The sequence below is a fragment of the Furipterus horrens genome, unplaced genomic scaffold (genome assembly GCF_987537825.1).
Source record: "Furipterus horrens unplaced genomic scaffold, mFurHor1.1.pri manual_scaffold_3, whole genome shotgun sequence".
Taxonomy (NCBI): Eukaryota; Metazoa; Chordata; class Mammalia; order Chiroptera; family Furipteridae; genus Furipterus; species Furipterus horrens.
In genome coordinates this window covers 39,281,195-39,306,235 of record NW_028327173.1, presented here as the reverse complement: position 1 = coordinate 39,306,235, position 25,041 = coordinate 39,281,195, and the positions used below count along the sequence as shown (strand labels likewise).

Genomic DNA, 25,041 nt, shown 5'->3' with positions numbered 1-25,041 from the left:
TAGCATTTATCTTATTAGCTTATACTTGTCCATCTTCCCCATCAGGACTATAATAGCTAGTTCCGGTGGGACTTGGTGGGTGTGCTCCTGTGCTACATGCCCCAAACAGCTGAGGTGTAGGCAGGCAACATTACAGATCAGGTAATGCGGTTTGTTGAGCCTAGTTGGCAGTTCATGAAGGATTCAATACAGCTGGTTAGAAGAGGCACCAAACCTAATAGGAAAGAATTCCAGAAGATTGGCATGGCAACAGTGATACGACTTGCTATAATGGGGTTCATTGGCTTTTTTTGTGAAATTGATCCATATCCCTATTAATAACATTATTGTTGATGGCTGAATACCTTTCTAGAGGAGGGTTTTTTAATCTTGGGTATTGGTGAATGAATGAGGACTTGAGAAGCTCATGGAGTAAAAAAAAAAAAAATGCCTACATATTTTGTATTCTTTTTTCATTTTTCCCTTCCAAGATGCTTTTTTTTCTAAATTAAAATAATTTCAAAAAAGAATATAGTAGCTAACATTAATAACTACAATTTATTAAACACTGACAGTGTGTTAGGAAATATCACACATGTTGCCATAGTTAATCTTTGGGGTTTGGTGTTCTAATTTGGGTTGTTCTCAAAGCAAAGCCTGATACAGGGGATCGCAAGAAAGAGGAGTGAGGCCACATGGAGAGGGAGACAGAGAAGGAGGAAAAGGCAAAATAATTTTGCATTTGAAGGTCACCACAGTAGGCAATGGGGGTTCCATTCTATCTCTGAGAAAAGTGGGAGGCTGTAGCTGATTTTTAGCAGAAAGGTGATGGTAGCTTAGTTTGGTGTCATGGGGATGGTAGGATTGGTAATGTGAATGGATTCTAAAGATATGTATGAACTTGGTGATTAACTGGCAGAAGTGACAATAAGGTGACATCAAGGATGATTCCCAGGATTCAGGCTTGAGCAGCCAGATAAGTGGTAGATGTTTATGTTATTTCCCAACTTAGGGAGCATAGGAGGACAAGATTGGGGGATGGAAAGTGATAGGATATGTCTTAATCATGCTGAACTTGAGAGGCCCATGGCTTACCCTGGTAGGTCAATGTCCAGTACACAGGCTTGAGGATCAAGGGTTAAGATTAAGGTGAGGCAAGAAAGGCACACAAGGCACAACAGTTAAGGAGGCATTTATTCTCAGTGTTTTGCAAGTGCAGGGTCAGCACTTGAGAATGACCGTCTCCTTAAATTTTAAACCCTAGGCACCTTGCTTGCCTCACTGTAGTCCTGGCCCTGTCTGAGTCACAGGAGAGAGGTTTGGGCTGGAGTCTCAAGTTTGGATGATGTCAGCATATAGGTGATGGACTGGACATTTGCCATGGTTTCGCTTCCCAGAATTGGTTTCTACTTCCTAAAAACACTTAATTTCATGTTGGGAACAAATGTCTTGGTTGGACATTATGGGAAATAGGTGCTTGCCTCCTACAATATAAGCCCAGGAGGGCCCTGGAGGAACACACTCTGAATATCAGGGCTTGAATCTAATGTCCATTGTAGTTGGTTTAAGTCCTGGTCTAATGGCTCTAGTTAAATAGGTCAGTTATGCTCAAAGATGAAATTGTAGGCCATTTAACTTTGGTACCTTATCTTTCTGTCTTTGGTGTCCCTATTGTCCCTTTTCAATGATAACAGAAGGAAATATCACTCTTCTCTAGAGTGTGTTGTGTCAAGATTTGAGGTTTGTACTGACTGTAGCAATTTTGGTTACAGTAGGCTGGGGAAGTAGGGACCAGTTGTGGGAGGGGGAACATGTGGAGTCTGAAAATAAGAGACAGCACTGGAAGCAGAACAGAGACAATGAGAGAAACCAGATCCATGATGACATTGTTAGAGATGGCTAGATCAAGTCTCACTGAAATGAATTGTGTTAGTAAGTTAGAGTCTGTGCTGCTGTAACAGTTGCTCCAGTTGACCCATTTCTCAACCAAGGGGAAGAGCAAAAGAAGCTGTGAAGATCAATGAACTTCCTTTAAGAGAAGTGAGCTGAAAATTGTACTCACCTCCTTCGTTTACATTCTACTGCAGGACCACTCATAGATGCAAAGGAGGCTGGGAAATGTAGCCTCTGGAGAGTGTGCAGATCAATGGACACCCCTTTCTGGTCATGTGGAGACAGTGAGTCCTATTACTAAAGAAAAGAATGGGAGAATAGATATTGGGAGTATTAATTGGTTTTACTGAAGCTATAAATTCTCCCTCCTGCCAAGCTGAGATTTCTGTTCTTTGCAATAAAAATGTGACTTATAAGAGATAGGATCTATCTCTGAGCCTTTGCTCTTCCCATCATACTGTCTCTCTGCACCTTTAAGGGACATTGCTGTGCTGTGTTTGTCTGAATGCAATTGAATTTAATTTGTTAAGGGAGGAAGAGGGATGGAAATAACCTGAGATGATACTTTAGTTCTTTCATTTTTTTTTAAATCTCCAAGTTGCAGTGAGAAAAATCAGTTGAGAGAGGGTTATACACTGTCTGTTTGATTTGAAGGCCCCTGTTCTCTCCACCTCACCCCCACTGTGTCCTGTGGTATTGAGGTGCATAATGGTGTAAGAATTAATGGAGACACGAGGAGTCAAAAAATATTTGCAGTGGGGAGGTAATTGGTGTGAATGCAAGGAACAAGAGGGCCAGGTGTCATGTGTGTGCATGTGTGGGCATGAGTGTGTATGTGTTTGCTCGTCTACAGAGATGGCAGGCAGTCAAGAGGGAGTTAAGTGCTGAAAGGACTTGTGAGAGATCAGCTCAAGCAGTTGTCACTTTCTTAAGACCTCCCCTCCTTGTCACCCACACTCCTGACCCCTCCTTGACAATGTGCTTGTTTGTTGACTTGGTGTTTACTTGAATGGGGTGTTCTGCACACCCAGAGCCTTCCTTGCTCTGACAAGCTTGGAGAGGCTGGTTGAAAAATGGCTGCATCACCCAAGAGTCTGGAATTCAATGTAGAAAGTCGTTTAAGGCCCATCCTGACTGTGAGGGCTGGCCAGGAGGCTGTTGCCATAGCAGAGCAGCCAGTGGGGGTAGGACAAGGGTGGGGAGGCATTTGTTAGCAAACTGGATTTCCAGGAAGGAAAGCCCACGCTCCACCCCACAGGCTAAATTAAAGCTGCCTTAGGATTTCTCATTCCTGTGAAGGCTCTCTCAGAAGAATTCTATTGTCTGCCCTTCAGGAATGAGAGGAAACTTGCTCCTAAGGGGGCATAATAAGGGCACAGCAGCCAAGGACACAAGGAGGAAGCAGGGAGTCCTTGAGTTCTCTAAGAACCTGCTGTAGACTCCCTTTTGGCAAGTGTTCAGGGAGTGGCTGAACACTTGAACCTGGCAGGGCAGCCTGGGGCCCTGGGAACAGTGGTGAAGTGGAGGAGTTGGCCTTGTGCTGACTCTGCCCAGCCCAGACTCTTGGCAGCTGATGGTCACACTGACACTGTCACTGGAAGTATGCAGCCCCACTTCTCCCACACCCCAGTGTGCCCTTTTCTTGGCCAGAGGGAACTGCTCAGTGTTCCAGTATAAACATCACACACTTTCCTCATCCCAAGTTCTCTCCAGTGTCCTTCCTTTCCACCTATATCTGCTCATCCTTCAGGCCCTGATCAAATTTTCTCTCTTTTGGAAAGCCTTCCTTGATTGCCCAGGTAACCATTTATACCTACTTTCTACTAGCCTATATATCTTTACACCTAGCATATTGTCTTAACATTTTTATAGACACCTGATAAATTATGTTGGTAAATGAATAGTCCTGACTTGAATGCTGTAACTATTAATAAAGCATAAACATTCAATCATTAAATAAGATTGCACCTGTATGTGTTCATGGACAAAATTCACAAGCTCTTTAGTTGAACATCATGTTTTAATTTTTCAGTTTATGGTGTGTGGTTATTGCACCTATCCAAACCTGCATTCAAGTGACAAGTGACATGCTAGAAGGGTGATATGTAACTTATTTCTGACTGTGTATTCTTCAATAAGTCATCTCTTTTCTCCTTTCCATCTCAGCTTTTGCTAAGGCTTCTTCTAGCCAGAAAAACACTATGGTTATAGGCCTGAAATGTTAAAAATGTGACCTCCTAGGAACATTTGTATTTTAAAAGGGTCACAACTAGAACCATGAAGACTTAGTATAGGACTTCACTGGAAGATCTGGAAGATGAAACAGGATTCCAAAGGCAAAGATTCACAGAACTTCTATAGAGAGACACAGTATGAGTATCGTCATCCAAATTGGTATGACTATACCTACCTCTTATTAAAACTTAAAAAAAAAAAAAAGAAAGAAAGAAAGAAACACATAGAGAAAACTTAAATGCATATTGCCAAGTGAGAGACACCAATGTTTAAAAGCTATATATACTGAATGATTCCAACTATATGACATTCTGGAAAAGGTAAACTAGAGACAGTAAAGAGATCAGTGGTTGCCAGAGGAGAGAGGTTTGGGGGAGGAACAAATAGAACATAGGGGATTTTTAGTGCAATTAAACTACTCTGTATGATAAAGTAATGACCAATACATGTCATTATGAATTTGTCCAAACCCAGAGAATGCACAACACAAAGAGTGAATCCTAATGTAAACCATGGACCTTAGTTAGTGATAATATTCATATTGGAACATCAGTTATAACAATAATACCACACTAATGCAAGATGTTAATAATAGAGGGAATTATGTATGGAGGGAAGGGGTATATGGAAACTTGCTGTACTTTCTGCTTAATTTTTCTATAAATCTAAAGCTGCTCAAAGAACGTAAGTCTATAAATTTAAAAAAGAAACAAAACCTTAACCACAGATCTCCTTAAATCAGAGCTAACATTTATATACACTTACCACATCAGTTACTTTTCCGAGCACTTTGTGTAGATTTAACTGTTTTAAAATTTTCACATCATCTTGTGAGTTAAGTGCTATTATTATTCTCATTTTACAGATGAGGAAAGTGAGGCCCAGTGAGATTAAAGAAACTTGCCCAGGTTAACACATTTAGTAACTGGCAGAGCCCACTTTGACCCCAGGCCTCCCGGATCCAGAGTTCGAGCCATGCCGTACTACATGTTTCTGTTCTGTACTCTGTCACGTGCTGGATGTTTGTATTCTATTCAGGTGTCTCTCTTTCAGGTTGCCGTTCAGGCTTGTCACAGGCCGGGGTAGGTGCTCTCGTCTGTGTTCTCATTGCACCCTGTCCGCAACCTCAGCACTGCAGGCACGCCGCATTCAGCATGCGTCTGTTGAGTGTATATTAACTGATGGCCAAAGGAGAATTTAGCACGTGTTTGTTGGGCCTTGGACCCCCATCTTTTAACTCTGTTGTCACTCTTCACACATCCTCAAAGCTTTATATGAGCAATTCTCCTTTCTGGAACACAACTTAATCTAATCCAGGAGATGAGAACTCATTCAAGGAGATAAAAATTTCACTTATTTGCTCCACTCTCCTGGAGCTCATTTCCTTGTCAGTGAAGGTAAAGAAAAGGAGTGGAGCAATTCAGCATCCCACTTAGTAGACCACTTTCACCTCCTCACTTCACAGTGGTTCTTCTGTTCACAATAATCAGGCTCTGGAGGTGTGCATTCTGAATTCCCCTCCCTGACAAGGGGCCCCTGAAACTCTGTGCTTTGGGACTCTGGAAGTGGGATCCCACTGAGGACTAAGTTGTAAAGCTTGGAGCAAAAGATGGTCTGAAAAACTGTGTGCAGCCTAAGAAGCTGGACATCAGTGTAATGGTCAGCTCTCCCCTACCCTGGATCTGGGTCGGCCATGGCTCACCTCTTTCACTTCCTATTCTCTACAACCCGGGTACAGCTCACTCCTTTTGTGTCCCTAGTTTCCTGCTCCCCCTGCCCAGGCCAACTCAGCCTTCTTCTGTCCAGTTCTGGCTAAAATGTCAATTTTTTCAAAGATCTTCTCCAACTGCCTGCTATATGTCCTCACTGGGTTTTAAGTTTACCTAGCGTAATACCCATTATACTTAATTGTAATAAACAAAGGCATGGTTTGACTTTCTAATTAGTTGTAAAATGCATGAAGGGAGAGAACAGCTCTGTCTCTCTTCCCATTGTGTCCCTACTACAATACTGAGAACAGAAAAACTGCTCATTAAGTACTGGTTGAATAAGTGAGTGAACTTGAAAGCACCAGTGTAAAATGGGTGTGCAAAGAGATGGGTTTTAGATTCAAGGTCATGGGCTAGAACACACCATCGGGAAGGCAGCTAAATATCCAGTACATTAGTTATATTTTGTGCCCCATTAATGTGTGTTGAATAAATGAAAGAACACTGATCTGACTGTGCCTGGAGGTTGGGTTCCCACCCCCAGCCCCCAAAGAAAAATTAAATAAGCCTTCAGTGGAGCAAAGCATCTTTTCCCCCAAGAATCAGAATGGCCTGGCCTAATATATTTTGGGGGAGAGCTTTGGATTATAGATTACAAAAAGAGAGAGTTTCTCCCCTCCAAACCACTTCCTTGAGGATGTACTGAATCACAGTGAATGGCTGATTGAGCTGCCAACAGGCCCCTCAGAAAGTGAGTGGTCAGAGACTCATATTACGTAGGATTAATATTAGGCATCTCTGTCTCAGCCCAGTGAAAGGCCTCAAGTGTCCTTGGAATTTCAGCGACCTTTCCCCATCAATGACAACATTGTTCTCCCAGCTCCGTGGCTTAATTCGTAGGAAATGCAGCACGCTCCTCATCACCACTGCCCACCACATCTGCGATGGGGGTCCCAGGGCTGGGAGCACTGAGCTCCAGGCACTGCAATGTTACACTTCCCTTGCACAAAACCTCCCAGGCTTCAAGGCCTCCGGATTGTTGTTTTCCGAATCTCTCTGCAGTCTTTTCAATGGTCTTAGCTGAGAATTAGGAGGTAATGGCACAGGTTCGAGGAGCCTCGTGGATCTTAAACCTGTCCATCAGTGGAGCACCTCTGACCCAACAGAGCAAAGCTGCGGATCAGAGAACCACCGCAAACAGAGGCAACAGTGTAGGATCTGAAACCCAGACAAAGCACTTCCACTTAGGCAAAGCACAATGGAATGAATGGGTTGTTGACTTGTTTGCTTCTAAACCCTCTCTACCACCTTAAGAGTTTGCCTTCATTTTACAGAGGATGGGGGTGTGGCTCAGGGCACACAGCAAACTGAATAAATCATGAGAATTCAAATGCAGACCTGCTTGACTTCAACCATCAGTTGGGTGATGGTAGTGGTATCTACTGAATACTCACTTGTTGGTCACAGTATATTTGGGTTTTAGATTCTTTTCCTTCTATATTTCTTATTGTACCCTTGTGATGTAGAAATTGAAACTAAGGCAGCGTTTGCCAATTCTTTTCTTTTGCAATTTAACAACCTTAGGCAAACTTCTCCAGTGGTTGGGCAGCCCGAGTAGAGAAGATGAGTGAGTAGGTGGAGCAGAATGAAGTGTCTGTAGGTTGGTGGGAGGATGGACTAGGTTGGGCAGGAAAGGAGGTGAAGCTGGTGTGTGAGAGCAGGGGTGGGTCTTATTCAAGTTGAGCCTCTCATGCCTGGACTATGATGGGCACTCATAACATGTCTTCTGAACAGGTATGTGAATGTTAGCAGGGGATTCATGGATGGATCACGTATCTGGAAAGTCCAGTGAGGCCTTAGAGCAGTAATTATGCAAGTGAGCCCGTAGGAGTTGAGGGTCCTAGAGGGGGATAGTGGACTTTAAGAGTCTCAGAGAGGGAGCCATTTGGAGTAATGACAAAGGCCACTCTGGGGCCATTGCTGAGTGGCTGCAGAAGGCTATGGCAATGACCATTGAAGAGCAAGAGACCCGTGGGACCAGAGTCTGGGGCAACTCCTTTCACTCACCTATTGGTTTTCCACACAATTCTGGGTGGTTGTCATGCATAGGGGTTGGACGAATACACGTCTCCAATCACTTCAAAGAGTCGAGTGTTAGGTTTCTCCAAAGCTCTACTTCCAAGGGAGAGAAAATGTAAACATCTTGTTGTCAAGATCCACTTTGCCTGTTGTGATATGTGTGTCACCTGCAGTGTGTAGCCAGGAAGCTTAGATACTGGCTGTGGTGCCCACCCCCCTGGCTTTCTATGAACTGGGTTGCTAGAACGTAAACACCAGAGCTGATCTACGAATACGTTTTCTTTTTCATCCAGGCACTGCTTTTACCTAATCAGCCCCTGCTTCCTGCAGCAGAGGTCTGGGCTGTAATAGAGCTGTTCTTATTTTATTTTTTATTAAGTTCATGAACTTTGGAGGAAGGAACTTGGAAAAAAAGGTCTCATTACCTCAGGAATGAAGGCTCATGCTTCTTTTAATGCCAGACATTGGTACAGCTTTGCTTGTTATAGCCACAAATAATCCAGGTGGAATATTGCAGCAGAGTGGCAAAGAACAAACAGGATGGCCTCTTGGGGTGAAGCAGGTGGGGTAGGACGCAAAGGTCAGTGAAGGGTCAACCTAAAATGGGAAGATCCTGAGTCAAGACTTGCAGGCTTCAACTATGGCTAATGATTCATATTGATTGACTTTGTGAGGACAGAATCTACTGTAGAGTCTTCTAGAAGTCAGGATAATGGGAAGAGTATGGGTTCTGAATTCAGATAGCTTTGGTTTCAAATTCCAATGTGGCTACTTACTGTAAGCTGCATGACCTACACGTTTCCCAAATCTCTTGAGTTCTGGTTTCTAAATCTGTACAATGTAGAAAATATCTACCTTGTAGGACTGTTGAGGGGATTAGATATGACCCTGTAGGAGAAGTACCAAATAGTGGGTCAATAAAGAGAAATGTGGTATAAGACTGCTGACTTCACGAGTCCCATTCTCTAATAAAATTGTGGTGATTCACGCAATTTAATTATTAACTGACAGGAGGCTTGCTGCTGTGCTGGAGTCTCCTTCCTCTGCAGAGATTTGTGGGAGGAGTGCTGAACTTCAGGGCCTGAGCTAACCCAGTTTGCTAGACTTCTCTGATGATAACAATCGCCTGGAACACTTGTTCCATATTCTGAGTTCTTGGCTTTATCTCAGACCCACTGAATAAGAAGTTTCAGGGAGCCTGGGAAGCTGCATTTTTAAGAGACCATTCTTATTAAGGATTTCAGGAAGCACCATCAATCTTAACTATACCACTGATCGATTTGTGATAACAAGCTGATTTGTTCTCTTGAAGTATAAAATAAAAATTTACTACAAAGGTGATCTCTAAGATCCAGACTTATTTAAAAAGCACCTTTAATTGACTGATATTTGGGGGAAGAGTGTATCATTATGCCTTTAGGAAGAAGATGCTCTTTCCTTCCTCCCTGCCTTTGCTGTTCCCTCTGCTTAAAATTCTCTTCCCTGCTCCTTCTTCAAGAGTCAGTTCACACATTCAATTCACTTCCTCTGAAAACCTTCCATGATTCCCCCAGCTCAAGCAGGGGCTTCTTCCTCTATGTTCCCCTTGTGCCTTACTGATACATCCTTCATAAGATGAATTGCATCATATTATGCATTTGTTTTTACGTTTCTTCCATACTGTTTTTTTGGTGCATAAGGGTTAAGAGGGTGGGTTCTGGAACCAAAGTGCCTAGATTTGAATTTCTTTCTGGGAGTTCAGAGCAGAAAAAACAGAAGAGATCACATTGAATGGGGTGTTGAAGGACAAACAAAAGTTGTCCAGGTGGAGAAGGGAGATTTCCAGTGAATAGCAGATGCAAATGTGTGGAGGTTATAGGAAAACACACCTTTCCCATCTGGAACCATTTTTAATGAGAAAATCATTTTTGTGATGATATCTTTTGAGGTCTTGAAAACTTTTTGAATAGAACACATTTGGTGCCTTTTCATTAGGCTTTATTTACAAAGGCCAGAAAAGAGACTGTTATAATTCTGAAAATAATGTTTTAAATTGTTAAACTGGAGTGAGTGTGGATTAGTCCTCAGACACCCCATGCACTGTACGATTTTGCAAAGCATGCTACAACCTTGCATATGAAAGACTTCAGCTTCAGACATACCTGGTTCAAAGATGCCTCTTGCACTCATTGTTGAGTGACCTTGAGCAAATTACTTAGCTTCTTTGAGCTCAGTTTCCTGTGGGTAAAATAGAAAATTAAGACCCTTTCCCTTTCCTTCTACTCTCCCAAAGTTGAAAGGGGCAACTAAAAAATAGAAAACAGAGGAAAGATTTTAAACTAATCTTGAGAGATCAAGACACTAGGCTCATGCTGTTTAAACAAAACTTTTAAATGATAAATGACAAGCCTAGAATTTAAATTCACACATATAATGGAAATACTGGTTTGAGGAAAATTAGTCTTGCAACAATTCATGTCAAAAATACAAAAAAAATTGTTAAAAATTAACTTAAATCAGCTTTAACAGTTTAATGGGTCACTAAAAATGTACTTTTTAGTTTGGCGTAATAACTAGGTTGGCAAACTCTTTTTAGCTATGTAATATCAAGTGTTATCAGGGAAGAGGAAATCGGGAACCCTCATGCACTGCTGACTGGGGTGTAGACTTCTTTAGTCATTCTACAGAACAACGTAACACTACTTGGACAAATTAAGTTTGTGTATTCTTAGGACCCATCAGTCCCATTCTTGGTTTGTGGAAAACTCTATAGATTCATCCATCCAACTTTCTTTTGCCTCCCCAGGTGATAAGAAGGTAAAAATCTATATTTTCCAGATGTCTTATCGTTCAGGTTCCATTAATGGTTTAGTGTCCTCCAAGTAAAGGCATGCATGCAATATTTGTGATGTGGGAGTAATTATCATGAGGCAGAGGTCTATTTTCTGTTGTGTCTTATTTTTGATGGTAGGTATGCTCATGAACACTTTCAAATTGCTGCAATTTATTTTGTAGAAAGTGTAGTCATTGCCTAATAGCCAGCCCTAACATGGTGAGTATTGATAAGCTGAACAATGCACATCTTCTTCTCAAGCCTTGGTTTCAGAGAGGCAGTGCTGGTTTCCGGGTCCTCTAGCCACTGATAGTGGAAGAGGCCATTGCTCCCAGGTTGGCCACTTCTGCTGTATGGTTCTGGGAGTCATTCCTAGAAGCTTAGCCTAGATCCTACTTACTTCCAACCATTTAAAAATAACAAATTCTATTAGATACCTTTTTGGCTCAACTAGCTCGAGCAGACTCTGATAACTAAAACTGATCCAGGAGAATTTCTCATAAAGGGAATGTAAATGATGCTTATTACAATATTATATATAACAGCTGGGGGTAAAAGATCACCTGTTTATCATCACTGAGGAGATGGATTTATAAAATGAGGTGGATGTATACTCAGGAAGGAAATGGATGTCTACATGATGATATAGACAGGTTTTAATAACAGCCTTTATTTAAAAAAATAAGAGAAAATGAATGTATAGCATAATGTCTGTTATGAAAATTGAAAAATATGCAAATTAAAAAACAACTACCTGACTGACAATGACACAAACCCTTATTTAATCTACCCCACATTAGAATGGGTGCCTAATTGAGGGAGAGAAATAAAAGTACAGGATGCAGACAACAAGGAATAAATAAACAAGAAGCCATGCATATAGTGTGAACAATGAAATTAGGAGATGGATTTACAAAAGTATTTGAGATAGGAGGGAAAAAGAAGAACAAATGTTATGTATCGCAGGAGAAAATACTTCGAAGTGCTATTTCTATCATACCTGTAGCACAGCATAAATGTTTTGTGTTGTACACTAATACAGATGTTGACAAAAATATTAATGTCTGTGGGGAGGTATAAGAAGATGATGGAAGGGCCACATAATGTGTCATAATGTCTGAAGGCCATGGGGATAGTCATCCTGGGGAAGAACAGAGATGAAGTGGTAAGCAACCATCTTGGTTTGCTTGAAACATTCCCAATTTTATCACGAAAGTCCTGAATTCCAGGAAGCCTCTGAGTCCTGGGCAAACCAGGATGGTTGGTAACCCTGGGGGGTTATCACTGCTATCTTCAACTATCTGAGTAGCTTTCCTAGACAAAGATAAGAAGTAAATGGACTCTATGAACCTTCAGAGGGAAGACCTTAGACTACAGGAAAGAGCAAAGTTAGAGGAGGAAAAATTTTGACTTAATATGTGCAGGACAGTCTGACACCCAGTAGTGAATCTGTGAGCAACCCATTTCTGATGATACTACTGACCACTAGCATTCAGGAGGTTCCTGCTAGGTATGTAATCTCATTAAATCTTTACTGCATTGAATTTATGAGAAAACAAAATAACTCTTTCAAGGTCAAACAGTTAGGAGTTGAACATGGGATTCACTGTTTGACTCCAAGAAACCCAGGCTAAGTAACTAATATCTTTTAAGATAACCTTAAGCATCCTTACTATTCCAAGATGGTAAAATTAAGTGCTAGATTGTATGTTACAGATTTAACAATGCTTGGAAGTTCAGAGGTGAGGAGTTTCAATGAATGCTGGTCTAGTCAGAGACTAATCATGACTAGATTTTTAAAACACTTGATTCTCCTAAGAAGTCTAGCAGCAGATACAATCCTGAGCATGTGTCTCTGGCCGGAACTCTCAATGACACTCGATAAGAAAAGAGCTCTGAAGAGGTTTATGATGTGGTAACTACAGTATCCCTTGCACAGACCCTCCTATTGTTGAGACTTAAAAAGCAGGTGCAGTGTCTGTCTCTAGATGCAGAATGGATAACCAGGATCATTGCAACTGGGATTAATAATAATAATAGCTACATTTAAAAAAATACACATATACTATGTGCTAAGTATGGTGTAAAGTGTTTTACACATATCCAGAACCTATCACAGAAATATGGTAGTCACTCCATAAATATTTCATGAGCAAATAATCACATGTCAGTTTCTCTGATACAGTCAAACCTGGAGACCCTACACATCTCTTCATGGTAGGCTCTATTATTATGCCCATTAGATTGATAAGGACACTAAGGATCAAAAAATAAATTGTGTTGCTATTATCATACTTTATTTTTATCTACTGTTATAATAAAGTTAGTAGGTTGGAGAGTATATGGATATACCTACATTTTAAGAGACCTATCAAATCAGATCACATACAATATTTTGTTGTATAGTTGGTTAAATCCAACTTCTGCAGTATTTTTAACATCACTAATCATTATATTTTTTCTTTTAGGTCTCAATTGTTCTTGCATGTAAAGGTATTTTTAAAATTTGATCTTTTTTCTTAATTGTATTTACTTATTTATTTATTTTTTGATAGAGACACTTTAAACTTGATTATATCATATGCCATGGTTTCCTAAATCCTGTCAAATGACAACAAGGATTACTAGGGCTCTTATAACAACGATTTCTAGGTCACCTTCTTGATATTCTGCTCTAGAATTTGTGACTGTATCCAACACAATGTAGTATAATTATTATAGCCATTTACTATTCAATGATCTTTTCAAGAGAAAGCACAAGCTAAGTGTTCAGCAGTTTTCTGTTGAATGGATGAATGTATTTGTTAAACTGATCTTACGTATCTTTTTCAAATAATTTGCACAATTGTTAAATAGGAAAAGCAAAGAAGAGATGATAGTATTCTCCCACTAGACTAATTTGGATACATTCATTAATACATAAACTTAATCAACTACAAATTTGTCTAAATGGCATTATATTCCTGTTAATTTTTTTCTCTTTTTACATGAACATCATACAATGTTTGTCAAATGCTTGAATGTGAGAGAGAGTTTTGCAGGAGTTATGATTTTAAAAAACTATGTATCAAATATATCTCAATGATCGCTTCTGTTTTTAAAATGCTCTTATATTTTTCTAGTAGTCAGTTATAAGTAAATATGTTCATATTTTCTTAAATTCACTTTCAGCTGCTTTTTGAAAAACTAACATTTCTATCCATTTCCTGTCTTGTGGCATTTTTCTAACCCTTTAATATTTTAAAAATTTCTGAAAGTGTCTGTAATGTTTTGACTCCAGAAAGAGACTTCACTTGAATTGAATTAGTTGAATAACTTAGATCTGCTGGTTATGCATTTCTTCATTCATTCAGTTTTACTGCCTTTGTTAGTATCTGCGATATGTCAGGTTTGTGCAATACACCTGGTCTTTGGCAATGAGTGAGATATGGTTCTCACAGATGAGGCAGTAATGACAAAAATTAATAGTTGATTATACTGTGATGGAGGTAAGCATGGGCTGCTTATAAGAGAACAGAGAAGGGGCTATCTGTGTCAGTTTGTCAGTAGAGGATTTTCCCCGAAGAGCTGATTCCTGGGCTGTGGCTCAACGTATGAGCGGAAACTGGGGGAAGGACATTTTAGGCAGAGCATTTGCCAAGTGTGGAGAAAGGGAGGAACAAGGGGGAAAGTGAGGAACAGAATTGGCAGGAATTTTGGCCTTTTCTCTCCAAGACCCAAAGTAAGATCTGTCAGACAGCATGATCATTCAGTGATCACCTATCTGTCCTTTACATGAACTCTGTTTGTGGGCGCTCAAAATATGTTGGCATGGAGTGAGAAATTGTACAGAAACAATATTACTCCAACCAGTAAGCTGGCAGATTCAAACAGATTTCTATGGGGCTGATGGCAGAGAATGAGAAATCCTATAAACTGAATCCTGAGGAAGCTCATATTCATTTAAGTCTTATGATAAGCACATGCTTTGTATAATCATGCTAGTTAGTTCTGTGTGCTCCTTATCCCTCTCACACAGCTCTCTGGAAAGCTAGGATTTATATTTATCCATGGATGTGCTGTCTATAATCAGGAAGCTTTCCTTTTGACTCCCACAGAAGTTTCCATTTAAATAAAAATAAAATTGAAATCAAAAGCTGCATTTGAAGTTACTCTGCTCCCTTTGCCATTTACTAATCAGCCCTTCTCATTATTTAACCTCAGAAATCAAAGCCTCTGAAACAGATGAATGTAACTACGTACATGCTATCCATTTGTTTATTGACTCTGCTTATTCCCAGGCTCCCCTATGAAACTTCCCCACATGACTCTTTAATGGAGTCCAGATAAATAAGTGTTTCTCAAGGTGTGGGTTCCAAACCATGTGCATGAGACTCGCTGGAAAGTTTACTAAAACTGAAAATTCTCCGGACCCCACACAGACATTCTGCATCAGAAGGTCTGGAGTTAATGCCAAGTATCAGCATTTTAAACAATCTCTAGAGGATTCCTATGAATATTCACCTATTAAGTGCATCTACCCTGAGCACTGACTGTGTTCCAATGCAGGAGCTCAAAGTGGAGTAGGACGTAGTCTGGCGGATGACGAATGAGCACACTCATTTCACTGAAACCGATTATAGCAGGGATGGAGCACACAAAACATCAGTGTTTAACAAATTCAATGCTTTGGCACAGTGATGGAGCAGAAATTTTTGCTATTAATAAAATTATCAAAGTCTGCAAATGATTTTTAGCAAAATGTGTATTAAATCTGATTCAAGCTTTTCCTATTTTTATAAAAGGTTTTTTTTTTTTTTTTTTGGTTTTTTTTTTTACTTCTGGCCATATAGAGGCATAGGTAGATATGCTGCATCTCCCTCCACAACTAAGAAGGAATAAAACTACTTCAAAACTAGAAGACAACCAGAAGTTCTAGAAAAAGTTGCATGGATGTCCAACAAATAAAGAAATAAAGAAGAAATACTCATCCAGACAGCTAGGAGAGGTGGAGAGGACTAAGTGTGGTGGCGGCAGCAGCGGTGACAGCAGCAGACTGGTGGAAAGCACAGCCACACATTTTAAAAAGTTGAGAGGAACACCTGGGCAGCATTCCCAGCACCAGACCAGACAATGCAGCTGTGGTTCCAGTGCCTAGGGAAATAAAGCCTCCTTGCTTCTGACTGTGCAAACCAGTGGGGTCAGTGCAGAGGAAGAAACTGCCAGTCTTTCAGTATAGTTGGCTTGTTTAAAGGGCTCCCATAGTCCTAGAACGTCCACAGGCCCACCCACTCTGGGAACAATGGCCAGGGCAACAGCTAGAGAGGTGCCAGTCCCATACAGACGTGGGAAAAGTGTCTGGAAAAGGGGAAAGTGCTGAGCAAGCGGCATTGTTCCCCCTCAGACTCCTCCCCTACATACAGCATCACAATGTGTTGAGACAGGTCACCCACACACTAATACTTAAAGCTCCATCCCTTACAACATAACAGGTGCAACAAACAGAAGCAACAAACACAGAAGCCTGTCAAGATGAGGAGACAGAGAAGTATGACCCAAAAGAAGGAACGGATTAAGGTTCTAGTGGGAGAACTAAGAGATGAGGAGATAGCCAACCTAACAGATGTAGAGTTCAAAACACTGGTGATAAAGATGCTCACAGGCTTGACAGATATGCTTAAGGACAGCAAATGCATAAGGGAAGAAGTGAAGGCTATGCCAAATGAAACAAAGGAAAATCCACTCAAAACCAATGGTGAAGGGAAGAAAACTGGGGTTCAAATCAATGATTTGGAACATAAGGAAGAAAAAAAGTCAACCAGTACAGAATGAGGAAATAAGAATTGAAAAAAATGAGGAGAGGCTTAAGAACCTCTGGGACAACTTTAAACCTGCCAACATCTGAATCATAGGGGTGCCAGAAGGAGAAGAGGAAGAGCGAGAAATTAAAAGCCTATGTTAGAAAATAATGAAGGAAGACTCCCCAAATTTTGGCAAAGGAAATAGACATACAAGTCCAGGAAACACAGAAAGTCCCAAACAAGCTAGACCCAAAAAGGTCCACACCAAGACACATCATAATTAAAATGGCAAAGATTCAATATAAAGAGAGGATCTTAAAATAAGCAAGAGAAAAGCAGAGTTACCTACAAAGGGGTGCCTATAAGACTATCAGATGATTTCTCAAAAGAAACTTTGCAGGCAAGAAGGGGCTGGCAAGAAGTATTCAAGGTGATGAAAAACAAGGACCTACAACCAAGATTACTCTATTCAGCAAAGCTATCATTTAAAATGGAAGGGCAGATAAAGTGCTTCCCAGACAAGGTAAAATGAAAGGAGTTCATCATCATCAAGCCATTATTATAGGAAGTGTCAAAGGGACTTAAGAAAAAGAAGATCAAAACTATGAACACTAAAATGACAACAAACTCACAACTATCAACAACTGAATCTAAAAAATAAAAACAAAACCCAACTAAGCAAACCAGAATAGGAACAGAATCATAGGTATGGGGATCATTTGCAGGGTTATCAGCTGGGAGGGGGAAGGGGAGAAATGAGGAAATGGTGCAGGGATTAAGAAGCATAATTTGTTAGTACAAAATAGACAGGGTGAAGTTAAGAATAATATAGGAAAGGGTGAAGCCAAAGAACTTATATGCATGAACCATGGACATGAACTAAGGGAGGTGGGATTGCTGGGCGAAGGGGGATACTGGTTGGAGGGGATCAAATGAAAAAGAAAATGGGACTACTGTAACAGCATAATCAATAAAATATACTTAAAAAAAGATAAATTTTTATTACACAACCATTCAAACATACACAAAAGTGGTGAGAATATAATACTAGTACTAACATTAATATTAATAGTATAGCATATAATAGCATAATGTGATTTAATATAATAAACTTCATATACCCAGTATATATATATATATATATATATATCAGGACTCTGCCTTTCTTGCTTCACTTCTGCCTCTCCCCCCTGCAATGCCACCCAAGTATTATTATTTTTGGTCATTATTTCAGATCTCAAATGATTTCATTCATACATAGTTAAAGACAGAGTTTTTAAGAATATGGACATTTTCTTAGCTGACCATAGCATTTCTTCACATCTGAAGAAATTCACTATAATGACTTGGTATCATTCAAATTTTTCCAGTTATCTTCACAATGTGTTATTACTGTTGGTTTGTCCAAATTATGACCTAAATAAGATCCAAACATATTGCATTTAATTGCTTTTCTTGTCTCTTGTAATTTAGAACTGCCTCTTCTCCCTGCCTCCTTTCCCTGATCCTTCCAGTTTTTATGCTGTTTTCTTATTGAAGAAACTAGGTCTGATAGTAAGTCTTTTATTTACAATAGCCAAAATATGGAAGCAAATGGGTTTTCCATAGGCAGATGAATGGATAAGATGTGGTACATATATACAATGGAATGTTATACAGCAATAAAATAAAGGATTAAATTTTGACATTTGCAACAACAGGGATGGGCCTAGGGTGAAATAAGTAAAATTGTCAGAGAAAAGCATATACTGTGTGCTTTCATGTACAGGTGGAACCTAGAAAACAAAACAAAGCAACACAAAAACAGACCTACAGAAACAGAGACCAAAGGAATGGTTGCCAGAGGGGAGAGGTGTGGGGATGGGAAAAACGTGAAGGGAACTTGAGTAAAAAATAATGTGATAAGTTTTCATGGTAACAGATGAGTACTGGGATTAGTGGGGTGATCACATTGTAAGGTATAAAAATGTCTAATCACTATATTGTACACCTGAAACTAATATAATTAAAGGTAATACAGTATACCAACTATACTTAATTTTAAAATATTTTAAAAGCCCCACATCCTGAATTTGTCTATTTACTTTCTTGTGGTGTCATTTAAGTAATTTCTCTACCCTTCCCATTTACAGTTAACTATAAGTGAGTTCTAATGCCTTGATCCAAGTACAAGGTTTTTTTTTTTCCCCCAAGAATGTTTCCTAGTTGCTGCTGTGGACTTCACAGAATCTTTAGAAAGCACATAAAATCTGGTTGTTTAGTGGTACCATTTTGAACAATGCTAATTTGATTAAGGGTTTCAGATGGTGACAGCCTATCTCCATTCTAAAACTTCCCTCTCAACTTTCATCTAATGGTCTCACCTATGATAATTTTTGCTTGAATCAATTATTTCATAAAGAGTTGAAAGGTGACAATTTTTTAAATTTTGCCATCCTTTCATATTTATTGGCTGAGATTCTTCTGTCATGTCCCATGGTGCTCACAAACTATAGATACCTGATTACTCTGAAACATATTTCATTGAGCAAAAGCAAGATAAATGCTTCTTTCCATTAAATTACTGATTTTCAGATAGGACTTGGTGCCTAGTTACCATTAAGTGGAGCACCAAGCACATTGAGATTATTGATTTATTTTCCTATTGAGTCTTATTATGAGTACTTGGATATTCATATGCAGTGTGTTTCAATGCATTGCAGCCATCATTATCTTGGTCAAGAGTCCTTTCATCGCACCCTCAGTAGTCTTTGATAGTTTTCCTACTTCTTAGTATTAGGAGTCCCTAGAATGTTTTTGCTCCAGATCTGTAGCATCATTCATTTATCAGAGAAATCCTTGTTCCTTTGGCAGGGGAATGGTATTTATAAGCCACTATTCAGATGTTAGGAACATTCACTGTCATGAGGCTGTGATTGCTTCTAGGTCCTTTTAGGGGGCAGAGCTAGAAAATACCTATCTTTAGAAAATCATAGGTTCAACTAATCATTTCCAATTCAAATATAGTAATATAAAGTTTTATTTAACTATATCAAATTTATACTCACATCTCTCATTTCATATATACAACATCTTGGTTCCTGATAAAATTACCACAAGGACTTATTTTTTATATACATAATATTTGTTTTGGTTGAGACAGATGCTTGATATAATTTCAATCTTAAATTTATCAAGACTCACTTTCTCTTGTCCCTGTCACTTACTTGCATTCCAATAAAATTTCTTAAGTGGGAGTTAAAGGGGTGGAGTTTCAGCTGATGTAATGCTTGCTAATATTTGTCTGGTACTTATGATATAGTGGGAAGAATTTTAATGAACTCATGCTTAAATGATTAACATTCAATCCTTATGCCAGCTCTGAGATTGGGTATTATTATTATTTCTATGTTACCATTGGGGAAACCAAGGAATCAAGAGGCTTAATAACTTGCTCAAGGTCACACACATAGTAAATCGTAGAGCTGAACTTTAAACTGGTGAAGTTGGGCTACCAGGACGCTGATCTTAACCATAAAGAAACCCTGCTTCTATGAAGCTGTGTGCTCCAGGTCATAGTAAAAAAAAAAATAGCTTGGGAAATCTACTGCCTAAACTTCTCAAGTTCAGATTTACCACTTGTTTCTCCTCCAGTTTTCTCCTTCAGTGATTCAGTTTCTCCTTCGTTGACTAATTCTGGCTAATTTTGTTCTCTACTGTTGAAAGTAGTAGACATTTAATAGACACTTTCAGGTCTGCTTATGGTCATTTATTCAGCAAAGTCTAACTCTGAAGCACAATCTGCTTATACATAATGTATAAGCAAGGCTATTTTGGTTGTAATTTTTTAGAAACCAGAGTATTCCTGTTTGACTATTAGCTCTTTTTTTTTTTTTTTTTTTTTTTTAACAAACATGTTCCAGCACAAAAAATTTTCTTGTGCACTCCAAATCCCTTTCAACCTTAGTAAATTTTAGAATTAAGGTTGGGTGGTATAGTGGGAAGTGCATGAAAGACTTGGGTACTCTGTATTTTGACTTTTACATAAGAGAAGTTGGTGGCATCCATTAGAGGCAATGACCATGAGAGGTACATTGGGGCTGGAGAATTCTGGATCCAAGGTGTAGAGGACAAGTGCTTACTCAGGACAACTACTTCAGGCAGCATAGCTGAAGTCATAATGGGACTTTCCAAAGTGACTAAAACCTTAGCCAAGAAAGAAGAGTGAAGCATTAAGCCATCATGTCAAGGGAAAAACATCAATGGCAATAATGAGAACATAGCAGGCAAAGTCAGCAGTTCATTAGTGGGATAGAATCAGGTGTGAGCGATAGACAAAGAGAATAGTTGTGAACAAGGTGGTGTGTGAAAGAAGAAAGTGTGCTGAAGTCCCATTTATGTGGTGCTTAGTGTGGATTTTCAAGGTGGTTGAAGTAGCTTCAAGCCTTGCTACACAAAACATGGTCCACAGATGCCATTTCTGTCTCAGCTCAGACCTACTGGATCAGGGTCTCCTTTAAACAAGATTACCAGGTAGACTGAGGAACACAGATTTTAAGGAGCTCAGCTCTAAGAGACTTTGCCAATGGCAGCTATGTGATTTAGGGAAGTCCATATCCCTCTCCACTCACAAGTTCCTCATTTCTAAAATGAACAGGTCATAGTTAAGTTTTCAAAGTATCTTTCAAAAATTGGAATTTCACTTCTAGATGTGCTATTGATACCATCTCCTCTCCTGCACTTTGGTAGAGCACAGCATGAAGGAGTTTGATGTTCTGGTGCCACTGTGGTGGTGTCAGAGCTCCCTGAGCTGTCTGGGGTTCCAGTGCCCCAGCCTGCTTGGCCCACATGGCCCACAGACCAAGCTGGACAACAAGGGGATTCCTCCCCACTGAGATAGGAAAAATGCTTCCTGATTGGCTGGCTATTCAGGAGCCTAGTGATACAACCCAGAGGTGTGAGGAGTTAGCTTCCAATGGGGCAAACCTTGACCAATGGAACAGGGAGACCATGATGAGAAAGGCAGATATATGTCTCTCTTCTTTCTCTTCTGTGGAGTGCTGAGTTGCAGGGTTTGCTGGAAGTCTTTCTGGAAAGTCGTGTTGACTGAAGAAGTGAATATGCCTTTGCAGGGTGAACATCTTTTGGCAGCTTATCTTGAAGAGTGTCCTCAGAGCAATATATGCATCACCTTAGTTGACTTATCTCTTTCTTTCTCTTCTACTTTCCTTCTTCACATTGACCTTGCTTGGCTTGCACTTTCAATATAAAGTGCTAGCACTTTAATCCTTGCCTCAGACTTTTTCCTAGTGGATGAAGAAAAAATTATTCCAATAAGTGTCAAAGACACCAGGCTGTTTAATAGGAGAAGGTACTGTTATCCCATTTTATAGAATATAGAAAAATGATGTGAATGAGTTGTCCCAAGGTCACACAATTAGAAAGTTCCAGAGCTGGGTCTTTATCATAAGTCTATTGGCTGCAAGCCCATGCATGTCTTTACTTGGATAAAGAACTGAGGTTTACAGAACATCACTTAACATGTCGGTTCTCCCACTCAGTTCTCATAATCGCTCTGGGTGGTAGAGGTTATTGATCTCCATTTATAGATGAGGAAATCAAGGCTCAGAAAGTTATTGGATTTTCCCGAGACATCACAGCAAGTAAGTGCTCAATCTGTGCTCAGCTTCATTTCATAGCAGTGAATCAATAATTCCTGATGGCTCTATGCCTGTGGAAGGGCTCTTCCTCCACATGGCTATGATGGCCAACGCTGATTAAAGAATACGAAAATCACTGTGACTGCAGATATCCTATACAGACTCAGATAAAAAGGCTCAAAGTAATTTTTAAACAAATCCCTCTTGTGGTAGTCACTCTCATTTTACCACAATATGTCCTATAGAGTCCTTTACAGCAATACAGACTCAAATTGTGTCCCTCCCCAATCCCATGCTTCAAGATATAAACAACTGGAATCTTTAAAATATAAGCACCCAGATCCATGGAATGAATTTTGATGTGGTAACTTTAGATCAACACCAATCTACTGGCAAAGCCTTCCTTAGTCACCCCAGCCTATGATCCCCTCTCTGTGGATGGTGTAGAGTTATTCAAACAAATATGGGTTTTCTCTTCATCTCTTTTTTATGGCATATCATTTGTGGAAGGAAAATCCCCATCCTAGCTGGACTGCTTTGAAAAGTTGGAGGTTGGGCTGGAAGAAAACACAAGAGGAGCATGACCTTGAAATGGATTCAGAATTCTTCATCAGGGCCAAGCCTTCAACCATGATGGATCTGTGGAATAATTCCTCAGAGCCAACTGCTACAAGATGAAACTGAAGCCACTGTAGATTGCAGGAGGCCAGGCTGAGAGTTTTCTCAGTGGCTGGGCCACAAAACTCTCCTTCTACATGAAGTCAAGCAAACTATTTCATATACAAGTTCATGGGGAACAGTGTTTGCCTTTCTATTTGAGTTTTCCACAGTCCCTGTACCAAGGCCTCACTGCCTGGTGGTTGCACCAGCCCCATTTACTTTTCCTGCCTCCAGTAGTCAAATCTGAATGGTGTCATAAGATTCATTAACTTTCTTTCAGAATAAAATCCAAGTGCTTGAGTATCTATATCACAAAAAGCCTTTTATTAACTGACTTCTGCCTCTTTCCAATCTTCTTCTGTTTTATTTATTTATTTATTTATTTCTATTTTTAATCCTCACCTGAGAATATGTTTATCGATTTTAGGGAGGAAGGAAAAGAGAGAGAGAGAGAGAGAGAGAGAGAGAGAGAGAGAGAGAGAGAGAGAGAGAGAGAGAGAGAGACATTGATGTGAGAAACAAACATTGATCTGTTGCCTTCCCTACTCATCCCTACTGGGGATTGAACCCACAATATTTTGGTGTATGAGATGATGCTCCAACCAAATGGATCATCTGGCCAGAGCTCTCCTTCCATTTTATATTCTAGCAACATGAAGCTTGTGACAGTTAGCAGAAGTTATGTGGCAATAACAAACCAAATCTCTGTGACTGACAGGAGCAATGACTTATGTCTTGATTCTGCTACATGTTCACTGAGTGTTGATTGGGCCTCTGCTCTGTTTCTCACTCACTGCCAACTGTCTGAAGACTCTACCATGTAGCTACCAGACACCTGTGGCTACTGAGCACTTGAAAAGGGCCTAGTCCAAACTGAGATGTTCTGTAAGCACATCTCAAAGATTTACTACAAGAAAAGAACAAAATAACTCATTAATATTTTTATATAAATTATATGATAAAACTATATTTTGAATACACGAATTAAAATATTTACTATAATATTAAAATTAGTGTTATTTGTTTATCTAATCTCAAATTTATCTATGATATTACTTTTTAAAATGTGGCTACAAGAAAGTTAAAAATTACATAGGTGGCTTGCAAAGAGATTAGCAGTCACTTCTACTCACATTTCATTGGCCAAAACGATTACAGGTTCCACCAACTTTCAAAGAGCAGGACAGTGCTATCCTAACATGTACTTGAATGGATAAGAGGAAAGAATAGGCATGAACACCCTTAATGACTACACAGAGTTCTTAGTGGTTTTCTGAACAGGACAGGTGTCTCTGACAGGCTGTTCTTTCTGGCTGAAAATCCTTGGATGACTCCTACTTCTTAATTTGAGGAGTGGCTCAAATGAAACTTTTACAGGGAAACCTTCCTGGACTGGCCCCCCTGCCCCCACTTCCACAACCAACACACATAGTGTAGGGCTGATCACACTATTCTCTTTGCCTGTTTGACGTTGAGTGCATCTTATCTAGTTCTTCAATGATGTGAGTTTTTTGTTGTTGTTAGTTTTTTTGCATCTGGTGCCATGACAAAGCTGGTGTTCTTACAGGAGACCCCACCAAACCCCGGGCTGCAGCCCAGTAGTGGTCCATGGCCTGAGCTCCACCTCTTCTCACCCCTGTTCATGGTAAAAAAATTGTCTTTCATGAAACTGGTCCCTGGTGCCAAAATGATTGGGGACTGCTGCTTTACAACATGCTCCCTGTCTCACTCATTGCTGCATCCCCAGTGATGCATAAATGGCCTGCTTGCTACAGGGTAAACACTCAGTAAATGTTTAATGATCAAATGAATGCTGGATTGTAGAGCACCATTTATAAGCTACTTTTACATCTCCCCATCCCATGTGAGCCTTGTGGTATTCATGAGGGGGAGACTGCACTGTGTTTATTATCTTCAGTTTATAGAAAAGAAAACTGAAGTTCAGAGTAGTGCAGAGATTAGTCTACATTACACAAAAGAAGTTGCAAAATCAGAAACAAAACACAGGCCTCCTGACTCCTGACACAGTACTCTTTCCATAAATTGCCTCTTTATTCATCAGGCTATTCTTTTTTTTTAAATTATATTTTATTGATTATATTGTTACAATAGTTCCAATTTTTCCCCTTTGCTCCCCTCCACCCAGCAACCCCCCCTCCCCCAGCAATCCCCTACCAAATCCATGCCCATGATTCATACATACAAGCTCTCCCACTTCACCCTTTCATATATTCTTCTTCTTCTTCTTTTAATAA

At 39.8% G+C, this 25,041-nt stretch overlaps 1 long non-coding RNA gene and 1 pseudogene across 1 annotated transcript in view; both read left to right on the top strand.

Moving 5' to 3' along the window:
• The window catches only part of LOC150014969 (uncharacterized), a 76,319-nt gene that overhangs the window by 40,185 nt on the left and 11,093 nt on the right, over window positions 1–25,041 (top strand). The window lies entirely within an intron of this gene.
• LOC150014970 (protein transport protein Sec61 subunit gamma pseudogene) lies at window positions 142–340 on the top strand (annotated as a pseudogene).